The sequence below is a fragment of the Microcaecilia unicolor genome, chromosome 7, assembly GCF_901765095.1.
Source record: "Microcaecilia unicolor chromosome 7, aMicUni1.1, whole genome shotgun sequence".
NCBI classification, from domain to species: Eukaryota; Metazoa; Chordata; class Amphibia; order Gymnophiona; family Siphonopidae; genus Microcaecilia; species Microcaecilia unicolor.
In genome coordinates this window covers 112751152-112760348 of record NC_044037.1, presented here as the reverse complement: position 1 = coordinate 112760348, position 9197 = coordinate 112751152, and the positions used below count along the sequence as shown (strand labels likewise).

General features: G+C 44.9%; 1 non-coding gene across 1 annotated transcript; it reads left to right on the top strand.

Annotated features, from left to right (window-relative positions):
* The first annotated feature begins 9124 nt into the window (after positions 1-9124).
* On the top strand, positions 9125-9197 carry TRNAT-CGU. Its single transcript has one exon. It is a non-coding gene; the product is annotated as a tRNA-Thr (tRNA).

The window sequence follows — 9197 nt, the reverse complement described above, 5'->3', positions numbered from 1 at the left end:
TTTGAATTTGGACTGGAGACTTTGTGGTTACTGACTTTTGGAATTGGACCTGAGCTTTTTCTATGCAGATGCTGTTGGATATGTTCTTTTACTTTTGACATTGGACCTCATTTTTCCTTTAAATACAGGTATTGCAGTACATGCTTTGAATCTGAATGTATTTTGGAAACCTATGTGACCCCTGGTGAAGACTTTTCTGAAACTTGACCAGGTTGAGTCCTATTTCCATTAAAGTTAATATTTGGGTAAACTCTTGCTGTGTTTGTCCTTCCTTGGATTGCTGCTGCTGTTTGGTCATGGATCTGGCAGTTAAAATTTAATAGATAACCATTCTTCCAACATTTGGAGAGCCCTTCTCATGCTTTCTACTCCCTCCAGGGTATCCATTCTTGACTATCTTTGTGTCATCTGTATTTCTGAAATCTGTATTTGCCCCACAGATCTGGAGGTTTCACAGAGATAAGAAATTAGATAACAAATCTCTTATAAGTACTAATCCACACCCCATATTGAATATTTAGAGTTTGGGGCTTCAGCTAGGTATGGAGGTCTTACCAATATATATTATCATTGTTTACAGAATACTGGGAGCATATTTGGTAAACATGCTTGCTTTGGCAGCTTTTCCAGAAAAGGCATCCTTGAGACTAGAGGTTTGTTTCCTCAGTAGGAAGAAACCAGTAGAGACTGCTTAAAGGAGAGAGTACCTTGTTTAGACCCCCAGATATTGCCGAAATGGTACTGCTTCATGTGTCCTTCAGTGCAGGTGCCTACTTAATATTTAAGAAAATGTGAATAATACATTGCGAGAGCTAGAGCTTCTCCTAAGAAGAGCAATTAATTACAGTGACTAAGACATCTTTAGTTTGACCTTGAATCCACCAGTACACTGTTAATTCTTTCTGTTCAGTACTGACATGGTGCTTCTCTTTCTTGTCTTTTCCCGTGTGAATGTAATTATCATACAGGCTATCCTAGTTCTTAGCTCTGTGTAGCAGCATATTTGTTAATTTTAAACAAGTGGGCATTCAAGATGGCAAAAGAAATAGCACATATTCATTATTTACCCTTAGCAGCCCTTCCCATTTGTGTTGAGATGAGCAGGATAGTATGAGAATCGTATTACCGGGCTGTATGTTCTGTATACAGGGTTGAGAGAGCTTGGGTAGAATAGAAATAAGGGAAAAGTTGGATGAGAAAATAAAACTTTCTGAACAGTATTTAGTGTTCCCTGACCCTGTCAATCTCTGTCTCTCTTCCTTAAAGAGTTCTCCTGACTGTTCTGTACTACAGGAGAGACAGGCACAGCGGTATCGCCTTCAGGTGAGCTCACATAAAGAACATCAGCCTCCTGTTGTCTCAGGGCTCCTGTATCACTAAATGCAGGAGCTTCATGAGCTGTTCTTTCTCCCTCAGTATCAGAAGTTTGTTTTAATCTTATGTCATAATTTCCTTGTTCTAAAATACTGTCAGTCTCTATAAATTAACACTACCGCTGTCACATGTGGAAGCTTGGAGTGGCTCTGTTCCTAAACCAGAACATTTCCTTGAATCCACTATTAAAGGAAGAAATAGCCTGACAATACTGTCTTTTGGCAGGAGAACAGAAACCAACGTAATAGTCTGCTCGAATTCACAACACTCCACGATCTCCATATCTCCCGTGGGAACCTGAAGCAGCTCCATCACTAAACGAGAACTTTCTCCTCTACCTTTTTACAGGAGGAGCAGGACCAGTGACACCCTCTGAAAATAATGACAGCTCTTGTACAACTTCTGAATGGTCATATATAATGCATTTAGTTATAACCACACAAACAATGTATTTAGACAATAATGCCCATATCAATGTACTAAAATTATGTTCCTGACCAGGGATTTTAGTAGTTATACCATCACTACCTCAATAATCCTAGGGCTAACTCTCACTAGTCTGGCAGATGGAGCTTACAAAAGACAACCACCTCCTCGAACGCTATGTTAGTGTATATATACATACACTAACATAGCGCTCGAGGAGGTGGTGCTATTTTGAAAGACCATGTAGAACAGGAGAGGAAATGGACAGAAAGGACTTCTGCCACATATGCATAAGAAAACCACATCTCTATTGAAAGAGGGGGAATACTTGGATATCTATTTTGGGGACTAGCTAAGCGAAAAAGACATGAAAAATCAAAAGGGGAAAAGAAAGGCCATTGAGTTTATTTTCTGAGAAGTGTGTTTTTTTTTTTTATAAATCATTTTTATTATATCCTCTGAACACAATGTATACATGCAATGTTGCAATCTACAATCACGTGTGTTAACAATTTCTTATTCCAACATTTTCCCATTTTCTCCCCTTCCATCCCTCCCTTCTCCCCTCTCCCTCCCCCCCCCCCCCCCCCAGCTCAAGCGTTCAAAATTCTGCTCCTAGCCACTGGTGTCAAGGTATCCCAGTAGGGGGACCAGATTTTACAAAATAAGTCTCCTGTCTCCGATGCAAAGTCCTTTATACTACTGCACTCCAGAGCACACATTTGTATCATCAGCGATCTCCATCGGCTGACTGTGGGCTGTTCCTCTGTCAACCATACTTGTAATATTGCTTTCTTCCCCATCAGGGTTGCCCGCTGGAGAAATGCTCTCATGCCAGCCGGCGCTTGTCCCTGAATGGTAAATATATGGAAAAGTTGTTTAGGGGAGTGTTGCCATCTGAGTCGCCACATGCCTGATACATGCTCCGCCATGTTTTTCCAGAATCCGTGTATTTTTGGACATGCCCAAAACATATGGCCCAGATGTGCATTTGTGCGGCCACATTTCAGGCAGGAGTCCGTGTCTCTCAGTGTGGCTCTATATGCTCTATGTGATGATATATACAATCGGAATATAAATTTATATTGAGTTTCCCACCACTGCACATTTTCAATTAATTTGTAAATCCGCTTGATGCACATTTCCAATTGCTCTTGGGTAACTCGTGTTCCTAGTTCCGTGTTCCATTGTTGTAGTTCGCTGGTTTGGTGTGTTCTCTCAAGTGGGCGTGAAAATATTTCAGCGGCACTCTAGCCTATGTGTCCAAGCCTAGCAGGGCATTGAAACTTTGCCATGTGTCCATTGTCAAAGTCTCTCTCGGCAAGGACCGTACATAATGTTGTAACTGTAAATATGCAAACATGTCCTTCTCAGGTAGTTTAAACTCTCTGCATAGTTCAGCAAACGTCTTTATCATGCCCTGCTCATTCACCACATGGTATACATATCTCACTCCTTTCATTGCCCAAATCTGAAAAACACGTGAGGTGCTTCCCACTGGAAATTGAGGGATCCCCCTAATAGGCAGCATGGGAGAACTAGAATTATTGAGTGTGAAGAATTTGCATAACCATTTCCAGGTATATCTCAATGGTTGAAATATCAGGGTTGCTGGGCCCAGATTCTGTGCCTGACCCCCTGGGGCCTGCAACCAGCTCGCAAAGTGCTGCTCGTGGAACCAGTGTGTCTGAAAATGTAAGTGTGAAATATTCCGTATTTCTAAACCAGTCTGAGAGGTGACATATCCCGCTTGCTATTGACAATAAACGCAAATTCAGTACTTCTAGGCCTCCCTTTTCCCGGGGCAGCATGGCGTTAGACATTGTCATCCGGCCCCTCTTCCCCTGCCATAAGAATTTAGTTAGTTTTGTCTTGAGCCAGCTCTCATCTTTACCCCGGAGATACATGGGCATCATTTGATAAGTGTAAACCCAGGCTGGAAACAAGATCATGTTGTATAGGGCTACCCGTCCCATCAGAGATATAGGGAGCGCCTGCCACCTACCCAACGCTTTCTCCACTTTGTTTTTTTAGTGGTTCCATATTTGATGCATAAATGCGGGTTAGATCAAGTGGGATTCTCACCCTCAGATATGTCATGGCATCCTGAACTCACTGCAATGGAAAGGGTCCCTCCCATCCCGTCTTTATGCCTATCTCCGAGGGCAGGGCCACCGACTTCTGGGGGTTCAATTTAAACCCAGAATGGAACCCAAATTCATCTAGTACTTCAAGCAACCGATTTAATGATTCTTGTGGCCTTGCCAGCGTCAAAAACAGGACATCTGCGAAGGCTAATACCTTCACCGTTTGGCTTGGTAGGGGAGCTCCATATATCTCGGGGTCCAATTTGATCGTACGCAGCAGGGGCTCTAAGTACAAGAGAAACAATAGAGGGGGAGAGGGGACACCCCTGCCTGGTGCCGGCCTGTATCTCTAGAGGTTCAGACCTCATTCCATTTACTAACAGTTTAGCTGTGGGTGTCGCTTACAACGTTTTTATGGCAGCCAGGAACCAGCCCGATATGCCCACATGCTCCAACACCCGGAACAAAAAACTCCATCTCACTTTATCAAAAGCCTTTTCGGCGTCAAGGCTTGTCAGTAAGAGGTGAGTGCCTGTTGCCGGGCACTGAGCAATGGTTAATAGGACCTTCCTCACATTAAGCACTGAGTGTCGCCCCCTGACGAATCCCACCTGATATTGCCCTATCAAGGTCGGCATGTGTAATGCAAGCCGGTTTGCTAACACCCGGGCTAGAATCTTGAGATCTACATTTATAAGTGAGATGGGTCTGTAGGATTCTACCCGATCCTCTGGTTTCCCTGGTTTGGGTATTAGCGTTATCCATGCCTCATTCTCCCCTCGAGTAAAGCTCCCTCTCTGTACTACCGCCTCATAATATTCCAGCAGCGGTGCCCCAAAGTCAGCAGGTAGAAGTTTATAATACTCTGCTGTGTAACCATCAGGGCCTGATGCCGAGCCCTGTGGGAGTGACTTAAGCACCTGTTGTATCTCTTGCATTTGTATTGGTCTAGACAAGCTCTCACGGACGGTCAGAGGCAGTGTGGATAGCCCCGCATCATCTATGTAGTCTTGCGCTGGGGTCTCCTCCTCTCTCCCCCCCCGCGTATAACTTAGTGAAGTATGCATGAAAGGTCTCTACAATTCCCTCTGGGGTCCTTACCCTAGCTCCGGTGGGAGGGATAACCAATGTGATCAACCTCCTCCGCTCCTGGGCACGTGCCACCTGAGCCAACAGGTTCTCCACGTTGTTCCCAAATCGCCGAAATCTCATTACCCTCGCCCATAATCTTTTCTGTGTCTGCTCATGGATTAGCAAATTGAGGGCCAATGAGGTCACTGTCATGGCTTCCCTATGCTCTCTCAATGGGGCCTTCAGGTATTTAGCTTTTGCCTGTTTCAATTCCTTTTCTAGTTTGAGTATTCCCGCCACTATTCTCTTCCCCCTGGCACACATATTCGCTATGATGCTCCCCCTGAGCACCGCTTTCGAGGCTTCCCAGAACACCGTAAGACTCCCACTGCACTCTGATATACTTCCCAAAGTGTTCATCCTTGTACAAAAAGGACGGGAATCTCCATGGTCTTTCCCATGCCCCTGGCCCATCAAAATCCACGTCCACCCAAATTATCGAGTGGTCAGACACCTCCAGGGGCCCTATTTCTGCCCCTGTTACTCTCGAGAACAATGTCTGGGCCATTAGTATATAGTCTAAGCGAGACCATGTTTGGTGGGCCTTGGATTGATGGGTGTAATCATTCGTGAGGGGGTGCAGCAGCCGCCAGGGGTCCACTAAAGTCAATGCCGTGCACATGGAATCCAGCTCCCCACCCCCCCTGATCTTCACCTTGTCCCCGACTGATCGGCCTGCAGATCCATGACCTCATTGAAATCACCCGCCCATATCCATGGCGCATCTGAGTGTTTTAGTCCCAACGCTATGAGGTCTTGAAAAAAGGGGGACGCCAGGGCGTTAGGTCCATATACCATACATAAATAATAGCTCTGCCCCTGCATGTTCAGTTTCAACAAAAGTACCCTTCCCATATTATCTGTGTAAATCAGCTCCGTGTGGCATGGTAGTCCTTTTCTAATCAGGACCGCCACCCCACTTCTCTTCCCCCCCGATGAGGAATAGTAGCATTCTCCCACCCACTGTTGCTTCAGTTTCTCATACTCTAGATCAGTTAACTTTGTCTCCTGAATACATGCAATACCTGCTTTATGGTGTTTAAGCTGTGCTAGGATCTTGGACCTCTTAATTGGGGATGTGATGCCAGACACATTCCAGGAAACAATTCTAATTAAAGAATTTATGTTGTGACATCACATTTCCCCATTGCATGAGTGTTCTGAACCCGTACTGTTTGTATTTCCCGGGAGCCCAGCCCTACCCCTGGGAACCATCAACCTTCTCTTCCCCTCTGATCGTCTCCCATGCTGCCTTCAGTCCTCTCCTCTACTAGCGCACCCCTGTTATCATTCTTGAGCTTTACCCCTCCCACACTGTCTTCTCCCCCCCATCCCGTCCATCCCCCCGCCCCCCTGCTCCATCCCCCTCCCTTACTCTGCCCCCCCCCCCAATAGCCAACTACGTGTGCTGCCACTTGGCGTCACCTGAGTCGCTTGTGTGCTAGGGTCCACGCTCCCCTCTAACCAGAACATATGATGTAACAAACGAAGTAATAACAAACTCCCAAAAACCAGTCATGCAACACTCACTCGCTCTGTCTCTGGGTCCGACAGTCCATACAGTTGCCCAGATATATTCCAACCTGTTCAGTTCATCTTGTCCTTCCTCATGGGGTGGGTGCATGGCTACCCAGCTCTCTATTTAGAAAGTCCATTGCCAATTTCTCTGATGCAAAGATATTCCATTTCCCATGTAGTTGTATTTTCAAAACTGCAGGATAGGACAAAGCAAAACGAATCTTTTTTTTCTACCAGGGTTGAGCATATGGGATGAAATTGCCTTCTTTTCTCTTGTAACCCAGCGGAGTAATCCGGAAAGATCAGGATCGCATTTCCATCATATTTCAGAGTGTCCCTTTTAAGCTTATATCCTTGCATGATCTCCTCTCTGTGTGTGAAGTTATGTATTTTTATTATTACCACCCGAGGTTTCTTTCCCTCTTGATATCTCCTGAGCCTGTGCGCCCTTTCAATACAAAAGCCTCCTCTGCTGTCTGAGAGTGCAATCTCTTGTTGGAGCCATTTTTCCAGTATGGGCCCAAGCGATTTATCCGGTACAGACTCAGGTATGCCGACCAGTCTTATATTGGAGCAACAGGCCCTGTTTTCTAAGTCGTCAATTTTCTCAGCCTGCATATTGAGCTTCGCTTCCAGCTCCTCTAATTTTGGCGCGTTTGTGGCCCATGTGTCTTCCATATCAGACACTCGTTGCTCGAGGTCTTGCGTGCTCTTCGATATTTCAGCCATGCTGGCGTCCAGTTTCCCCAGTTGGGTTGCTAGGGAGTCAAATCGGGGTTCTAAGGCTGTCCCGACCGCCGTTGAGATCTGTGCTAGTTGGCGGTCCGAGAACTCGGCCTGCGTCTCTAGCTCCCCTTCCGCCATCTTGGGTTCTGCGGCCGTGGGTGGTGATTTCCCTTTCTCGGCCTGAACGCTTCGTTTTGCGGTTCCCATGGGCATGGAGACCAGGAACTGTTCCATATACCTTTGCACTTCATCTCATGAGGTCCGGAACTGCCGGTTTCTGAATTTTCAGCTGGTTTTTGGGCTAAACGAGGAGCGGGGGCCCTGGAGCTCAGCTGCTATGCTGTTGGCGCTGTCAGTGCATCACGTGACTCTGAGAAGTGTATTTTTTGAAAAGCGATTGTAAGTAGTGCTCTCTCCGAGTGACCAGAGAAGAAGGAGAGACTGATCCTTTGGCAGGTGCTGTAGCTCAGTAGCCAGCGCACTGGTCTTGTAAACCAGGGGTCATGAGTTCAATTTTCATCAGGGCCTAACTTGCTCCTTCTTATCAGTGTTTGCTTCCTTAACTCAAGGCAGGCAGCTTGCTTTCACTCATAGCTAACTCCTTCCCTTAATAAACATGCTCTGTGTTATCCTATTCAGGTCCAATGCTTCCCTTCTGCTACTATTAGTGTTCTTCATACATTTCATCCTCTCTGATACCTACCCTTTCCTGTCATCCCTTGGTTTGGTGGATTTTAGTGGGAAAAGCCTAAAGGCAATGCCTATATGGCTTTCATGCCAAGATCTTATTGAGGGAAGTGCAACACTTCAGTGGGCTGCTTTACTAATGCGTGCAAATCTTGGCATTCTCTTCTGGATTTCAGATCCTAGGGAAGTGTACAGTACAAACAGTTTTGGTTTGTCTGGCTGTTTGCACTGATTTTCAGATATCTTTTTTTTAGTTCTTTTCACACATTCGCTTTTATAACCATTTTAGAATGCAAATTAATACTTCAATGTGCATTCCAAAATGAGCATTTGAAGTCAACTCACTTTAAATTCATGTAGCTTACATTCTAGGAATACAGGTACACTAGTCAATCGAATGCGCACTAATGAATGCACTTCCCTCTCAGACTCATTAAACAAACCATGGAGTTTACATGCTCTGATTCAATGGTTACTTTGGGTGTTACACTGACTGAACGTCTCTGCTCATAATTTATTGCTGGCTAGAGCACCAGCCTCTGCCAGTAGTATGACCTCCTCCTTCAAACATAACATAGCATAACATAACATAACATAAATAAATAAATAAATCTCCTTCTCTGATTCTACCTAGGGAAAATACCTGATCTTCAGTGCTAATAGGATTTCCTCCCAGAGCACCTAACACTGTCACTTAACAAATTAATCTTGAGAAAGAAAGGTCAGCCTATGAGATGACACCTTGGTCCCCATCTAGGGATCACAACAGGCATCTCAAAAGTAGAACACCATTTCAGTCATTTCTCTGCTAGCTTTGATGAATAAATGGCACATCACATTGATATGAGCTGCTTCATTTATGCTCATGTAAGCTCTCAAACCTTTATGTTGCCTGATATTTGACCTCTAGAGCCTTCTCAGTTCATTTTTCTCCAGTAACAGTTAAATGTGATGCATTGCTCATGTTTGACCCACAAAATATGAACTTTATATTTGTGACTAGAGAATGCAAAAAGTGAGAATAATACGTTAGCAGGGCATGTCATCGGTTCCTTCCATATTCAAATAATATCTCTTTGCTACTTTTAGGAAATAAACTAAAAAGTGAATCACAAGCTGAAGTGGGAAATGTGTATACTGTGGAGAACTTCATCACAAGCAGTTTTTTTCCCATTGGCTCTGTAGCTCAGTGGTAAGAGCACTGGTTTCGTAAACCAGGGGTCATGAGTTCAACTCTCATCAGGGCCT